General features: G+C 36.4%; 1 long non-coding RNA gene across 1 annotated transcript; it reads left to right on the top strand.

Annotated features, from left to right (window-relative positions):
- The first annotated feature begins 1,829 nt into the window (after positions 1-1,829).
- LOC119868012 lies at positions 1,830-16,880 on the top strand. Its single transcript, XR_005385508.1, has 3 exons — positions 1,830-1,862; positions 12,771-12,944; positions 14,446-16,880. It is a non-coding gene; the product is annotated as an uncharacterized LOC119868012 (long non-coding RNA).
- Positions 16,881-17,321: the final 441 nt, after the last annotated feature.

Below are 17,321 nucleotides of genomic sequence, written 5' to 3' on the forward strand. Positions count from 1 at the left end.
CTTTATAGTGTGGGCATAAATGGGCAGGCTGATGGACCAGGGGTAGAATCTTTTTGAAAAGCAATTTAGCAATTCTCAAAATTTAGATGGTACTATCCTTAAAATAATTTAACTTCCAAGAACCATATTATATAATTATTTATACTAGATAAAGATCTGTATAAGAAGATTCATTAGAGTGTTATTTGTAATAGCAAATAATTGGAGACAACCTAAAAGCGTAGCAAGAGGGAATGGAAAAATAAGTTGTAGTATGTTGGAATATACACAGATCACTGAAGATAATGAGATAAATTTCTATGCATTAGTTTGGAAGGACATCTCTGACAAGTTTTTGGGGAAAATGAACATTGCACTGTAGTGGTAGAGTATAAATCCATTTTCTGAAGAAAAATCTTATATGTGAATATATGAGAACAGAAGAGTATTTGAAAGTATCACACTAGATTCTCAATAGTTAGTAGCCCAGGAGCTTAGAAGTGAAAAAGTTGAAATGGAGAATTTTAAACTTCATGGGTTTCTGAGATGATTGAAATTTTTCCTAACAGAATATGTTACTTTTGTGTTCTAAACCATAAGTAAATAAACCATATCAATAAATAAACCAATTGTTCTTGTGACAAAAGTATTGTCAGGATTTCTTTCAATAAGATGCTCCCTAAATGCATTTAAATATGAACAAGACATAAATGCGGCTTACATGTGTATGTGTATAACACATACATTTGAATAAATATTTATTGTGCAATCTAAGGCATACCTATGTCTTCCTAGCAATAATAATACTGGTTATTCCAGGGTATTCCCCACTGGTGCCTATTCTCCTAGCAGTTTGTTTTTAATTAATCAATTAATTGAGTAATTTCTTGTACTTTTAAGTTTTTATTTAAATTTATTTAAATTCCATTTAATGAATATATTATGTAATATTAGTTTCAAGAGTAGAATGTAATGATTCATCACTTACATACAACACCCAGTGCTCCTCACAAGTGTCCTCCTTCATACCCATCACCCATTTAACTCATCACCTGTCTCTTTCCCCTCCAGCAACCCTCAGTTTATTCTCTGTAGTTAAAAATCTGTTTTATGGTTTGCCTCTCCTTCCCCCCCCATGTTCATTTGTTTGTTTTTTTAAATTCCGCATGTGAGTGAAATCCTATGGTATTTATCGTTCTCTGACTTATTTCACTTAGCATAATAGTCTCTTATTTAAAATATTTTATTTTACTTTGTTTATCTTACGTGTGTATGCATATATGTATTTAAGTCAAGCCATCCGTAACCTAGCTACTCAAAATCAGACCAGCAGTGTCAGCATCACCTGGGAACCCTAGAAATGCAGAATCCCAGGCCAATGGAATCAGAACCTGCATTTTAATAAGATACCCAGTTACTTCTTTTGTATATTCAAATTTAACAAGCACAGGCTCATTTGTTATATTTATGGAAATACTGTTTTCATAATCAGTGGGCATTGTGCTATATTTTGTGCACTTAAGAAATTGATCTTAGGATTTTGCAGTTTCAGTAGCATTAGAATTAGTAGGATTAGAAAATTGATTAGAAATTAAATGCAGCAGGTGCCTGGCTGGCTCAGTCTGTGGAGCATGTGACTCTTAATCTCAGGGTCTTGAGTTCAAGCCTCACATTGGGCATGGAGCATTTCTAAAATAAAATTTAAAAATTAAAGAATTAAAAATAAACTTGGATGGAGGGAGGGAGGAAGAAAATGCAAAACCATTTGAAATGTGCCAGGCAATGTTCTAAGTATTTTTGCATATTAACTCTAATCCCCACAGGATATGAAGTAGATCCTGTTATCCCCATTTTTCCTATGAGAACACTAAAGCACTAAAACAGTAAGTAATTTACTTAAGTTCACACAGCTCTGTAAGCAGTAGACCTAGGATTCAAACCCAGCTAACTGGCTCCTGAATCCTTCCCTCCCCTTCCTTCTTTCTTTCCTTCCTCCCTCCTTTCTCCCTCCTGTCACTCCCCGCACCTTGTCTCCGTCCCCCCTCCTTTCTTATCTTTCCCCCTCCTTCCCTCCCTCTCTCCCTTTCCATGCCCCACCCTTCTTTACTCCCTTCCTTCCCACCCCCCCCCTTCCCCATTCTTAGGGGTGAGAGTTGCATTATGGACAGAAACAAACAGTGTAGGCTCTTGGGTGAAAAAGCTATCATATCTCTGGATTTATTAGTAGCTTTATAGGAGATTAATTACCTTCACTGAATTATTAAGGAATATGTAGAGTAAGTTGTAATCATGAGCTCTGGGATCCAGTGGCTCTGTGTGGGCTGGTAATTATAATCATTTTGATTAGAGACCAACAAGCTATCCAGGTTGGGCCTCCTAGGCTGTGTCTCCTACTAAAGTTACCAAAGTCCAAAGTCTGCCCTTTCAGCTTATGATTTGAGGCATTGAGTGTGTATACTCACTGAAGGTGATAAGGACATTGGGTAGTTGAGACAGCTTAATAAAACTTACAGACGGGTGTATACCTGTAAGACAATTTACTAATTTACTTTACAGTTAGAACTGCCAAGCAGACCAGACGTTCCTATCAGCCTATCAATACATTCTCTCCCTGGTACATAAACTTACCAAGGAAACCAAATTAAGACCAGAAGGTGGGTTGACTATAGAACTGGTCCAAAGGAAATTATTTGTTTTTTAGAGATACTGGCTGTGATAACCCATGAAATGTTTTGGCATCCTAGACACTAGCCAGATCTGCCTAGTACACTACACACCTCTTGGCCAAAATGTTACTGCATCCTTCTACGCGTTGCTAGAGACACAATGACAAATCTGAAACTCCATAATTATCACTTCTCTGGTTGATACTCTCCTACTTCCTTTTCCATATCAAAAGGTGTTTTCAAATATGTTGTAACTTAAGTTTATATTCATTTTATTTCAATTTTATTCTGATCTGGCTTCATGATATCTGGAGAGGCTCCTTAATTTTTTAAAGTGTCTTTAAATGAAGGGACTATTTTCTATAATCTATGTAACACCTATGTGTGACGAATCAGTGTTTCTGTTCTAATATCGCCACAATGACCTTTAATATCGCATGCCTGAAAGAGTTTATATCTAACTTACATATTTGGAATGCCTGAACACTTAAGATGATGTGGAAAGTGTTTCTTTTAGAGCACACAGGATTATTATTGGGGTACTTGTGTTGCTTCAATATTCAAAATTTGAAGTATGGTTGCTACTAAATGCATATCCCTTTTGCACAATTAAAGAAAAATTGCACCATTAAAGAAACATAGTTAAGTTGGGGGCCATCTGTATGAGCACATTAGGTGATGTAGTTACTCTTTCAGATTTTAGGCCAAAATTTATTTGCATCAACATTTGCAATCAAAAACAATGGTGTGTCAACGTAAGTAGCCTCATTATATCTTCCATAAGTAACTTGGTTACCCCAGCCTCTGCTACCATTCTAAGAACTGTACATTCTTGTCAACTTTCTTGAAGATGGCAGACACGGTGTCACAGGTAAGACACTGAGCTTTCTGCACACCAATTTATTCTCAAATCGTAACCCTATGGTACAGTATGCTGGAGGGCAGACCACCACAAGTGGATTTGGGTGACCTGGGATTCTGGTCCTGCTATGCTATTAACTTGTATGAACTTGGCCTTTGTCCTATTATCTACTGAAAGGTACTTTGTCCTTTCTTATAAATTTCAAGTAGCACTTAGCAAACAAATTTCATGTATGTTTATACGACTCACCCCTAAAACAAATATTGCTCTATTAAAGCTTCGTTGTATTAGACACAAACACTTCTGGACCCCTCTTGCTGTCTCTCAGGGTTGAGTCTAAACATAAGAAATCATGCTTATATGACTTTCTTTTTCTTTTAAAACACATGATATTTAGAAAAAGTTTGGTTACATTTCCTTAGCTTTTATCCCAATGTTTTGGGGATCTCTCTGCCTCCTGGGTTGACAACCTGATAAACCTATACATCTAGTTTGTATTATTATCTTGAAGCAGTCCTTTTGCTAATTTTAACCTCTAAAATGGTATTAAGAGTGTAAGCTAGTGCAGATCTTCCTCAGCTTATGTCGAGGTTAAGTCCTGATAAACCCTTTGTAATTTGAAAATACTCTAAGTCTAGAATGCATTTTAATACACCTAACCTACTAAACATCATAGCTTAGTCTACCTTAACTGTGTTCAGAACACTTACATTAGCCTACAGTTGGGCTGGCCCTCATAATTGCATGGCTGACCGGGAGCTGCCCCACATCACAAGAGAGCATCATACTGCATACTACCAGTCCAGGAAAAGATCAAAATTTGAAATATGGTTCCTACTGATTGCACATCACTTTTGCACCATTGAAGAGTTGAAGATTGTAAGTTGAATCATTGTTAAGTTGGGGGCCATCTGTGTAAACTGTATTCTGACACAGCATCTCCAATTTGAAATCTAGTCATTTGTATAAGCAACCTTCATTAACAAAGAGGAAAATCAACTTCTTTCTGGATACATATTTAAATAAATGTAGACAATTCTGGGGACTTGTGATATAATTTCCATTTAAAGAATTTTGTATGATCTATTTTAGCATAAGTAAATGTCAAGACATTTACAAGCCCTACTATAAATACCACACGATAGTAATTATAATAGAAGAGGCAAGATTAAGGAGAGGCTTGAGTATCTACTTGTTCACTCATTAATTCATTCATTCAATCAAATTACGCATCTCCTCTGAGAGAGATTTAATGCTGTGTTGAGGTTCCATGGATGAAAAGACATGATCTTGCTCTGTGGGCTTGGGCTGGGTTTTAGCCTTGTGGGGCAATAAATCTCACTGGTGATAACTTCCTCAAAGAGCAGGGACAGCATTATGATAAGTAACTGTTACTCTTTTTTTTTTTTTTTTTTTTTTTTTTTAGTAACTGTTACTCTTAAGTCTATTTTGCTCCATATGCAGCAATAGTGTTTATGTAGTTTGGACAAATGTTTATGAGAATCGACTTACACTTGAGATACCAACTTACTATTATATTTTGTGGTCACAGTGTGAACATTCCTGTCAACTTTTTTCTTTTTTTTAAGATTTAGTAACAGCTTATTTTGGGAGGAGGAAACAAGAGGAGAAAGACAACAGAGATGTTAGCTGGATAAGAGTCAAGGTAGATAACAAGTAGCAATTGCAACTTTTAAGTTCTGTTAGCATTTGGGACTAGTGAGGTGCTTTCCAGGCACCTGGGAATTCAAGCAATGAGATTGCGTTTTGAAAATTAAATTATAATGTCAACACATAACAGAGTATAAATTTGGTAAGTTGCTAGCATGAAATAGACTGCTCTCAGGCCATTTGGATGTGACTAACTCAGAGGTCACCAACAGAACACCTTATCGAGCTAGGCGAGTAACATAAAGGAGTGAAGCTGACCAGGTATTGGTGTACTAACCATGAAGTGATATTGTTCATTTCCACCAATAAATGTTTTCCTCCACTTTTCTTGACATATAGACCATTCTTTGTCCGATTTTCTATTTTCCCTAATCTGAGAGATAGAACAAGTACTTTATTTTTCTACCAAATTTACTCTAAGAAGGGGGAAAAAGAACACATATAGATTAATGGCAAATGACACTTAACCAGAGTGGCCGAGATTATAGCTAACAGGAGAGTACACCCTATCTAGAGGGAGCAGTTATTCCTCAGTTGTAGCTGATTATTTCCATGCAGAAATATGGCTAGTATTGCCAGATATTTCTATTTTTTTGAGAGATGCCAAAAATCTGGATTTATTGAAGTTTTTCAGTTTATAAATGCTGGCTTCCATTTCTTTAAAATATCTCAGGCCAAATAAAACAATTTGTGTGCTGAACCTGACCCAAAGTCTCTACTTTGTAACCTCTGCTATGACATAATTAAATATACTTATGAACAACATTAAATACACTTGTGTAAAACAAGGTGTTAATCAAAAAGGATGGCCAATTCTAGAAGTGCAGATACAATGAAGTCATACAATTTATTGAAGTATGTCCAGAGGAAGAGGCTCATCAATGAAACGTCTGCGTATTTCTGATCTCAACATTTAGATATTTCCATTGTTAAACTGACCTTACATTTCTCAGATAAACCTAATTTGGTCCTGCTAGAGTATAAATTTTTATGTATTACTGGTTTCTGTTGTTATTTGGAACTTGTGCCTCTAATGTCTGTAATACTGGTCTTCATTTTTCCTTTCTCATACTACATTGCTTGGATTTTGATAATAAGTTTATGTTACCACATGATGAGTCTGATAATTCCAATATCTGAAGTCTTAGTGGATCTGTTTTTACTGTTTGTGGTTTCTGTTAGTTCTTGCTCAAGTTGTGTGTGTGTGTGTGTGTGTGTATGTGTGTGTCTATGCATGCATGTGTGTGTTTCTTATCTCATCATTCTTGAAAAGTTATTTGTAAGAACGTTTTTGAGGCCTAGCATGAAATTTTCTTCCAGAGAAGGTTTATACTGCCTCTGGCAGTACCTAGAAACTCAGCAAGTTTGGAAGAGGCTTATTCTACGTTGAAGAACCAGGGTTTCCTGGCCTACCTAAGTCATTCAAACCTGAACTACAAAATGATGCAAAGGCTGATATGAGTATGGTTCTCTCTTATCATGGTATATAATCCTTTGGAGTCTCAATGATTTTGTGGGAAGTTCCAATTGAAATATTATTTTATGGGAGATGGGGCTTAGATTTTTATTCCTTCTGACCTGAGAGACCATAAAAATGAAACTTAAAATTTTCAGAGTTTTAGGGATCCCTGGGTGGCGCAGCGGTTTGGCGCCTGCCTTTGGCCCAGGGCGCGATCCTGGAGACCCGGAATCGAATCCCACGTCTTGCTCCTGGTGCATGGAGCCTGCTTCTCCCTCGGCCTGTGTCTCTGCCTCTCTCTCTCTCTCTGACTATCATAAAAAAAAAAAAAAAAAAAAAAAATTCAGAGTTTTGCAAAAACATCTTTCATATATTCTTTTCTCAAACTGTTTTTTTTTCTTTTTTCTTTTGGTCTGGTAATTCCTTGTTATTTTGTTGGTACTGTGTTCATTTCATCCATTTAAAAATAATTAATTAGTTAATTTGAAGTTCTTGTAACCAGGAGATCTAGGCTACTCCCAGGACAGCATTAGTAGACAATAAAGTTCTTTTTCTGTTCATTTCGATATGTAGAAACTGTCAGTGTTTACCAGTAGTTCTTAATTACTTAAAAAATTGATGTTAATTTCAATAAGAATATAAAAATACATGTAGTTTTTATCTCTGCAGTAATGGCATTCTTTGTGTTTCCATGCTCCTTGAGTATTAGTGGAGTTAATCTTTTGTGTGTTTAATGGCCATTTGTATCTCTTTGCTAATGAAGTACCTGTTGTGTATTTAGCCCGTTTTTCTATTGCTGTGTTAATATTTTTGTTATCCATTTGTAATAGCTTTTTAGATATTAAGAAATTTTATTTTCTAAGGAAAGCTGAAATTTTATTTCTAATGCTTCTCTACTATCAGATTACTCTATCAATAAGGAGGAACATGGACATGGATGGTATCATGCTAATAATATTTGCCTCATTGTAGTGCTGGAGACAGTGTCCTCTAGAGCAAGCCATTTAATAAATATTTATTGAACATATAACAAGCATTAGATTAATGAGGTTCTGGGCATGTAAAGGTAAAAGCAACAGTTATTATCTTTGTCTTCATGGAACTTACTCTAGTGAGAGTTGACAGACATGAACCAGATAATCACAAATACATAATTGCTAGCCATTGTAAGTGCTGTGAAGCAACTATTTCTATGAGATCATCAAACAGGGGAACATGACCTATCTTGGTGACAGTTCGAGCTGAAATCGAAGGAAAAGTAGGAGTTAAGTAGGCAAAACTGGGGGTTTGTGTGTGGAGGGAAGTACTGTAGGCAGAAGGAAGTACAGAGTCTGTGAGACAGGAAAGAATTTAGTGTTTTAGAATGTTAAAAAGGCAATACGACTGGGATGCACATGTTGAGTCTGGACAGCTAACAGTGGTGCTTGTGCAGATTTTTGTGAATTACACTAAGGATTTTAGTCTTTATGTAAAGATTAATAGAAATCATTAAAGAGGTTCAAATTTGCATCCTTATAAGATCACACTTGCTGTAATACAGAGAACTGATAAAGAAGGAGCAAATGTGGATATGGAAAGGAATAGACAAATAAAGCATGATGCTAACCATACTCTTTATACCTATTTACGTACCACAAAACTCCACAGACTCCCGGGTATTCCCTATCCTCCTCGCTCTACTCACCTTTAGACTCTGTGTCCTTTTGCCACCCTCTTCAGTTTTGGAAACCTTTCCACAGTGCCCACAGTGTAATTTATGTAATTTATATCCTCAATCTAGATTTTTAAATATTTCTTTTACCTTCTTGCTCTAATGAAAGCATTAGCACCCTATGGGGGTTGCTATTTTTTCTTTCCACTGGGTCTTGAGATTGGGTGTGTCTTGAGATTGGGTAGGTCTTGTTTTCCTTGTTCACCATTGCTTCTTCCATTCTCCTTCTTTCCTCCTTAAAACTTGCTGTTTTGGGATCTCATGTCATCAAATTATATGACTCATCATTGCTGTCAACACCCCTAATTTCTTCGTAATTTTAACTCCCAAATCATGTTACTTACTCCTACACAACTCTTGTTTTAATTCTTGATAATTTCAGTATACAGCACCCTGGTCATTCAGTGCTTTCAAGTCTTTCCCTTCAGCAATATTCTCTAGTCTAGCCACTCAATGCTGTGATCACACCCTTGAATTTCTTTATCACCAATAATTGCATCTCTTTCATCTGAATTTCATGCTCCTCACTCTCTGAACACCACTTCTTATCTTCATGTCATGCTCCTTCTAGCATTCTAATTCCAGCAATCTTTTGACTCCCCTTGAGCCTTCATTTTTATCAATTCCACATTTCCAACTTTCCTCTTTTTTTTGATATCTGTATTCTCTCTTTTCGCAGCCTAAGTTTCATGGTCAGTTATTACAGGACCTCTCTTGTATACATCTTTAATTATTTTGCTGTTCTCTTTGTGCTGGTATTTTGGCAAAACTAGATTTTCGTTAAGTCCAAATTGCTGTTATTCTGAAGCTGATCTGGTGGGAAAAAAACTAAACCAGGTTACCTTGTCTCGCTTGAAATTCTGATCATGAACCTCAAGTGGGCCCTTAATTCTATCAGGTAAGCATTCTATACATCTCTAGGCCATTTCATTTGTCTTTTTGAGGTGATCATATGGGGACTTTTTTCATTTTACTTGAACCTCAACATCACTCCTATGCTCAGCTGATGTCTGTTCTTCCTCCTTTACTAAGAAATGGAACTAATCAGAAGAAAACCTTCATAGACTTTCACCACTACATCTACTTACTTAAAAGCATTAGCACCTCCTCTGCATTCTTACCTGTTCTTGCAGATAAATTACCCATCTTCCTATCTAAAGCTGGCTGCTTTACTTGTCATTAGATGCCATCCCTTTTTGTCTATTCAAGAACAACATTCCAGAAATTCTCTCCTCTTTCTCTTACGTTACCATTTTTTTCATTTTTTAATGGATCATTCCAACAAGCTTATAAAAAAAGTATCTTGACTACACTTCCCTCAACAACTAACACTCAGTTTCCTTGCTCCCTTTTGCAGCAAACCTCCTTAAAAGCATCCTCTGTATTCACTGTCATAAATTTGTCTCCTTTCCTTTTCTCTTAAAACCATGGCAACAGGTATTTGCTATCACTGCATGGAAACCACATTCTTCAAGTGACCTTCATTACACTAACCCCAGTGGTTAATATCCAAAATATATAATGAACTCATACAACTCATTAGCAGCAAACAAAGCAACCAACAAACCAAATACTTCAATTACAAAATGGGCAGAGGAGCTGAGTAGACATTTTTCCAAAGAAAAATACAGATGGCCCATAGTCACATGGAAAGATGCTCAGCATCAATAATCATCAGGGAAACACAGATCACAAATCACACATTAGATCTCACCTTTTACACTTGTTAGAATGGCTATTATCAAAAAGATGAGAAATAACTATTGGTGAAGAAATGGAGAAAAAAGGACAATGGCATGCTATTGGTGGGAATGTAAAGTGGTAAGGCACTAGGGAAAATTGTATGGAGGATTCTCAAAAAGTTAAAAATGGAGCTACCATATAACTCAGCAATTCCACTTCTGGGTATTTTTCTGAAGAAAATGAAACACTAACTTGAAAACATATATGTACCCCTATATTCATTGCAGCATTATTTATAATAACCAAGATATGGAAACAACCTAAATGTCCATTGATGGATAAATGGATAAAGATGATGTGGAAGATATAAGATATCTATGTTTGTAGATATGGAATACTACTCAACCATAGAAAAATATGAAATCTTGCTGTCTGTGACACATGCATAGACTTTGAGGGTATTATGATAAGCAAAATGAGTCAGAAAGAGAAATACAAATACTGTATGATTTCACTTATATGTGGAATCTAAAAAACAAAACAAACAAAACCAAACAGAACAAAACTCATATAGAGTGGTTGCTTGAGGGGATGGAGGATGGTGAATAGAAGAAATGGTAAAGGGGGTTCAGAGGTATAAGCTTCTGTTTGTAGAATAAATTAGCCATGGGATATAATGTACAGTATTGTAACTATGGTCAATAATATTGTAGCTCATGCTTGAAAGTTGCCAAGTTAACCTAAAGGTTAACTTCATATGAGGACAGATAATAAATAGATTTATTGAGGTGAGTACTTTGCAATATATACAAATGTCAAATCATTATTTTGTACACCTGAAATCAATATAGTTATATGTCAATTATACCTTTTAGCAAATACAATTAGAAAATAAAGAGATAAGAACCCTTTCTTTAACTTGGACTGCTCTTTAAATTCGTTCTTTCTCTAAATTCCCATTTATGATATTATAAGAAAATCTTCGGTTGGGTGGAACTTTTAATTTGGAAAGGATCCTCTGGCTCTCTTCCAGGGTCAAGGTGGAATCTAGTAGGAATGAAGGCATAGGATGGATTACTAGGCTGCCTATGCTTAAGCCTTCAAGAAAAAAAAACTTTTTTCTTTGAGTTGGTTATTCTTTTGTAGGGGTAAAAGACCTTGATGACTTATATAGGTAAAGGTACTTATATAGGTATATAGGTACTTACATATGGTATACCTTATACCTTATAAAGGTAAACTGGAGGCTTAAAAAAAGGAGCCAAGGGTGCCAACTTTTAGTCTTGGCCTTATGAACATGGGTAAAGGGACTCCTTGCAGCAGTACCTGGTTCGGCCCCTTACAAGCTGTGTTAATTTCCTAGGGCTACTATAACAAAGTACCACAAGCTGGGTGACTTACAACAATAGGAATTTATTTTCTCATAGTTTTGGAGTCCAGAAGTCTAAAATCAAGGTGTTGAAAAGGTTGGTTCTTTCTGGAGTGTCTGAGGGAGAATCTGTTTCATGCTCTCTCCTAGCTACTGGCGGTTGCTGGTGATGCCCAGTGTTCTTTGGCATGGAGCTACATCACTCCAATAAATGCCTCTGTTATCAGATGGACTTCTTCCTCGTGTGTCTCTGCATGTCTGTCCTTTTCTTACGAGGACAACAGTGATTGGATTTAGGGCCCCAATACCCTGCTTCAGGGTGACCTCATCTGAGCTAATTAGGTCTGCAAAGACGTTATTTCCAAATAGAATGATCTTCCAAGGTTCTGAGTGGATCTGAGGTTTTGGGGGACACTATTCAACCCAGTATATAAAAGTGAGAGTCTCATAGAAATTTTTAGTCAAAGCCCTATAGAATAAATATTTTTATTTATATAATAAATATATATTTATAAATAATAAGTAAATTATTTATAAATAAATAATAAATTTATAAATAAATAGATGTATATTTTTCTAGATATCCATTCTGCAAATGTCTCTCACAAATTTACTAGGACAGGAAGTGGTTGGTCTAGAAATAAAAAACAATTTTTTTCTATCCTTATTATAATAAGTTCTTTTCTTTCCCTGCTACCCTCATCATGATGAATGCATCTAACTTTGTGACTCCTTAAATTTCTTAAGGATAGCCTTAGGTATTTGACTTATCTAGTAATGTTCCAATAAATGTTTTCAAGTGACCAAAGTGAATTGTTACATAGCAAAATACCATCCAAACAAAAGACTGAAGCAGGCACGTTAAGATCTCATTAAATATCAATAATGAGGGCAGCCCTAGTGGCTCAGCGGTTTAGCACCGCCTTCAGCCCAGGGTGTGATCCTGGAGACCCGGAATTGAATCCCACATTGGGCTCCCTGCATGGAGCCTGCTTCTCCCTCTGCCTGTGTCTCTGCCTCTGTGTTTGTGTGTCTCTCTCATGAATAAATAAATAACATCTTTAAAAATATATATCAATAATGATTATTGAGTCAGGAGTGCTCACTTCAGCAGCACGTATACTAAAATTAGTGAGGCGGGGCACTCAGCCAGATAACATAGGAGGCTTGGTGCTTCATTCTTGAAATTCAAAACTTACATTTTTCATCTGTAGCACTTAGATATTTCATTAACCCAACCCAAACTCTTTTTCTCTCTACACCATAATCAAAGAAATATCAATCACTTAAAAAGTAGTGATTACAAAAAAAAAAAAAAAAAAGCCCTCAGTAAATCAGAGTTGCTGATTTTGTGACAGTTTTTCTTAAAGGGAGCTGGAGAAGGAAGGTGTTGCAACCAGATTTTTACCAGGAGTCATTACTGTGAGCTGCATCACGGCTGTCATCTGCAGTGATTTGAAACCATAGAAACAAATCAAAGCTACTGCCAGCGTTTGCATTGAGCCGAGACTGCATGCGCGTGACTGTTCACACCGCCAAAAATGGTAAGAGTTTTCACCAGCCAAAAATAGATTCAGGTACATTTGCCCTGTCTCAATGCATTTATGAATGCTGACTTATTTTGACATTTATGCAGTCATCTCCCTGGTCTCCTGACATGGTTGAGAAAGCGACTTCAGTTGTCTTTTATGGTAATCCAATTTGGGGGCAAGAATAGGGTAAGAAGAAATAAGATTGCAAAGCTGAGCTGCAGGGTGACTATTAGCACTATGACTGTGAAGCAAATCCCTCCATAAAATGGTGTAGGAAATCATCCACTCACTTTGTCTGAATATGGTTGGCACATACAGCTCAGAATGTTTAAAAGAGAGGTGGAAAGCAGCCATCTTTGATACACTGGTTAGAACAAAAGCACATTCAATTTCTGCTAGATCCACTGCCACTCCAGTAGGAATGAACAAGATGATTGAATTGCATAGATACTTAAGAGTCTTACTACTGAGGAATAGGAGATGTTTTACTTAAGTTGAGAATCAGTCTTGAAAACATACAATGTTTTGGGATAAAATTTTGAGAAACTCCTTACATTTGATATTATATATGAAATCCATACATGGAATAGAATTAAATTGAATTGGTTTTTGGAAAAGAATTGGATATATGGAAATTTTAAACACTATAAGGGACAAAAATGTTTCAGAAAAATGATCAAACTTTAGGCTTCTGCAAATGTTTCTACATTTGAATAATAGAAATCAGATACCTTCAAATGATTCTTCTCAAGTCTTCTACCAATAAAGACAGATTGGAAGCTCAAGAGCCAAATCTGGCTCTCAAATGGATTTCTTTTGGCTTTTACATTTTCTTAAACTTGTTTTGAATGTGAAAGTCTTTCTCCACTTGGGCTTTCCTGCTAACCTTGCTCTTGGATTTCCTACTTTTTGCTTGACTTTCCTCATGTGTTCAGTCCCATTTCCTATGTCATTCTTGAATCCAACTGATCCCGTATTCTCAACCTCAGATAATTATTTTTCTCAATCTTCCAGACTGATGCTCATCTTCTTTCTAGATTTCTGAAAATCTGTTTTTTTTTCTCCATTAAACTGATCATAAATACTTACAACTTGCTCTTCTGTTTTTCGGCATGATTCTTAACATAACATCACATAGCAGGTAACATACAACAAAGAAACAGGATGCTGACAAAACTCAAACTGATTTAGTTTCTAGGGACTCCCCACTGTTTTACAGTTGACAACCTAGAAAGTGAGCTGGTGTCAATTAGGAGTTTCTCCTCTGTCTCTACCAGGACCATCACCTGTATTGATAATTGCTGCCTAGGAGGCATGACTAATGATGAAGACACAGAACAATGAGAAAAGTATGGCATCAGAATTCTTTGCATCTCTCCTTCCTAATTTTGCTTAAGTATCCACCTCTTTAGCCTATTACCCAAGTTCAAGGAAAAATTGGTTCCATCTGCCACTCAGGGAAATGTATTCTGATAATCTTAAGCCATTCATAGTTCTGTGGTGTCCATTTCAGGCTAAAGAGGGCAGAAATCTGCTGGAGACTTCTGGACAAGCTTCTTTGCTTTTTAAGTAGGCAACACTAAAGACATAGACCTTTTCAACAACTTTATCTCGTTGGGATGTGATATTTAGAAACACTGCTGCAGCCATCTTGCTACCAGCTGAGGAAGATGCCAACATATGAAGAAAGGCAGAGCCAAAAGATTGCTAAGAAGCTGAATTGGGACCCTGACAAACTATAACTGAAGTTGTCCTACCTCTTGCTTTAGACACTGTGGGTCAGGGCTTCCTGGTACAGCCAAAGGTATCCTAAATGACAGTCTCCCAGATTCATCATATCTCTGTTTACTAGGCAAAATACTCTGACTTTTGTGGCTTAATAAAAGAACAGGAATTCATTTCTTTAAAATATAAACTGCTTGTAGATAGGGATTTACCCTCTGGGTAAGTTCCTTGTGGAAAAATTTGCTCAATGCTATGCCAAGAACAGTACGGAACAGTTATTGATGATTACTATGATTGATTTTTTTTTCTTTTAACCATGGTGAAGTTTGGTTATAAATACTATACCTTGTATTTGCAAAGTGATTTGCAGTCTACCAAAGTGCTTTATGTATTATTTTATTTAACTCTAGTGACAGCCCCGGAAGATAGAGGAAAAGATGAAGATGCAGAAAATGGAGTTCAGAAAGGTTATGTGATTTGACCAAGATCATAAATCTAGAGGGTCAAGGCTAGGACTTAAATCTTGGCTCTCTAACCCTAGTTCTAATGCTTTTGTCACCAAATCACAGCTAGAGGTTGGAGCAAACTAATGATTTACGGTGAAGAAACAGTTTACAGAAGAGAAGTCGTGACATAGCTTCAGACAAATTGTGAGGAAATGGATGTGCCTGCTCCTGGCTGTGTCATTCACTAGCTGTGAAATCTTAGGTGAATCATGATACCTCCCTGAATCTCAGTTTCAAGGAATTATACTAAATGATCTGTTATGTGCTTCCTGACTCTAACATCCTGTGATTCTGTAATCGAGAATTGCTTATGCAAATAGGGTACAAATCATGCTTTACATAAGCTACAAAGCTTTTCTTGTGACTACCAAAGAGAGATCAATTCTGTGTGTTCTGTGCTTCTATTTGAGCCTGCACATTCATGCTTCTTGAGCACCTGTGAAAATGTCAGCAGTTAACAGATGTGTTGAACATCAACCTAAACTTCCTCTATGGCCCAAGTCATGGGCTTTTCATTTGTAGAATTATTTTACTCTAGAGCTGCAAAAATCACTTGTTATCAAACAAGCTTGATAAACTTGTTATCAAGCTAGTTTTGTCACCATGATTCTTGGAACAGATTTAGAATGGCAGAAAAAGCCAGCAGCACCTGAGTCTTGGGGATACTTATTTATTAGGCAATTGAGTGGCAGGTTTACATAATTAATTGTCCTATGACTGACTTGCCTTCACTATTCTAATGAAGCATGTGATATTTGCTGCCTCAACAGATTGAAGTTTGCAAATTTAGCACTACAGAGGCTATTTTTTCCGAAGCAATATGTCAGCAATTTGAGAAAATTACCATCAGGAAAACCGCTGTGCTTTGGCTGCAGTTTCACAGTCCAAAAGCTCATTTGCACACAGAGAAATTATTAAGTCGGAGAAAATGTAGCACACCAGGATTTATGTCTCTTGAATAGAAACTGGTCTGTGTTCAAGAATGGGAAATGATATTTGCTGCAAAATGGTAAAGTAGTGCTTTATGACTAAATGTAAACACCGGGTGACTACAACCATCAGGTGTTATGGCTCCATAAGAAAAATAGCTAGAGGACGGTGGGAAAAAGATTGGGAACGTAGTGGCTTTTGCCTTTGTCCTTAGAAAAGAGAAGGCTGAGAATTGAGTCCTCAGAAGAATGATTGTGAGTGTAAGGGCGATAATATATAACTTTGTGTCAGGTATTTTTTGAAGTGAAGCCCAACTCACACTGGTCAAGTAAAATAGAATTTATTGCCTTATATATTGGGAAGTCCCCAAAACAGGCTAGATCCCCTCACTGTAACCAGGGGCTTGAATGATATCATCTTTCAGCTTTGCTTCTCTCTGGGTATTGGCTTCATTCTGTTGGCAAGATCTTGGCATGCAGAGGAAAGGTTGGCTATAGGAAGTTCCAATAGCTGTCTTGCAAATATCCATTCCAGGGAAGAGTCTCTTTCACCCTATTTAGTTCATAAACTCAAATGCAAAGGTGATAGAGTGCTCTTATTGCCCAGCCTGGATCACTGCTCAAACTTTGGGATAGGGCAGCATCACAACTGCCACACCATCAGGACCTTCAGCTGTAGGGATGGGGGGAGTTTCTCCATAGGAAGGAATGCTGAGCATATAAACTCAGAGGTGTACTTGAAGCTTCTCTTAAGATTAAAAAAAAAAAATCTTCATATTTAACAGTGAAACTAAAGTTTTGGAACTAAAAACAAAGGCAAGTTATGGACAACCTTTTTCAAATTGTCTAGAAATGCTTTGCACTAAAATTAAGACAAATAAATGTTCATAACTGAATAAAATTTCACTGTGCTTTTTTTCATCAAATTCATATTTTCCCTATAAACTCATTATTAAAAACTAAATATCAATAAATACACATTACTAAATATAAAATGATTGATAATTTGAAGGAATATTTAAATAATTATGAATTAGGTATTTCTTTCATAATGACAGTCTGTCCTCAATTATTAATTTCTGTTTCCACATGTCAATAGATCTAATGAATTTCAGTAGATTTATCTAATCCATAATATATTGGAAATGAAGTGATCATTAAACCTTAATAGTGTTAGTCATTAGATCGGGTTCCCGGGACAGACTCTGAAATGAAAGGTTGCGTGTAGA

The sequence above is a fragment of the Canis lupus genome, chromosome 38 (assembly GCF_011100685.1).
Source record: "Canis lupus familiaris isolate Mischka breed German Shepherd chromosome 38, alternate assembly UU_Cfam_GSD_1.0, whole genome shotgun sequence".
Taxonomy (NCBI): domain Eukaryota; kingdom Metazoa; phylum Chordata; class Mammalia; order Carnivora; family Canidae; genus Canis; species Canis lupus.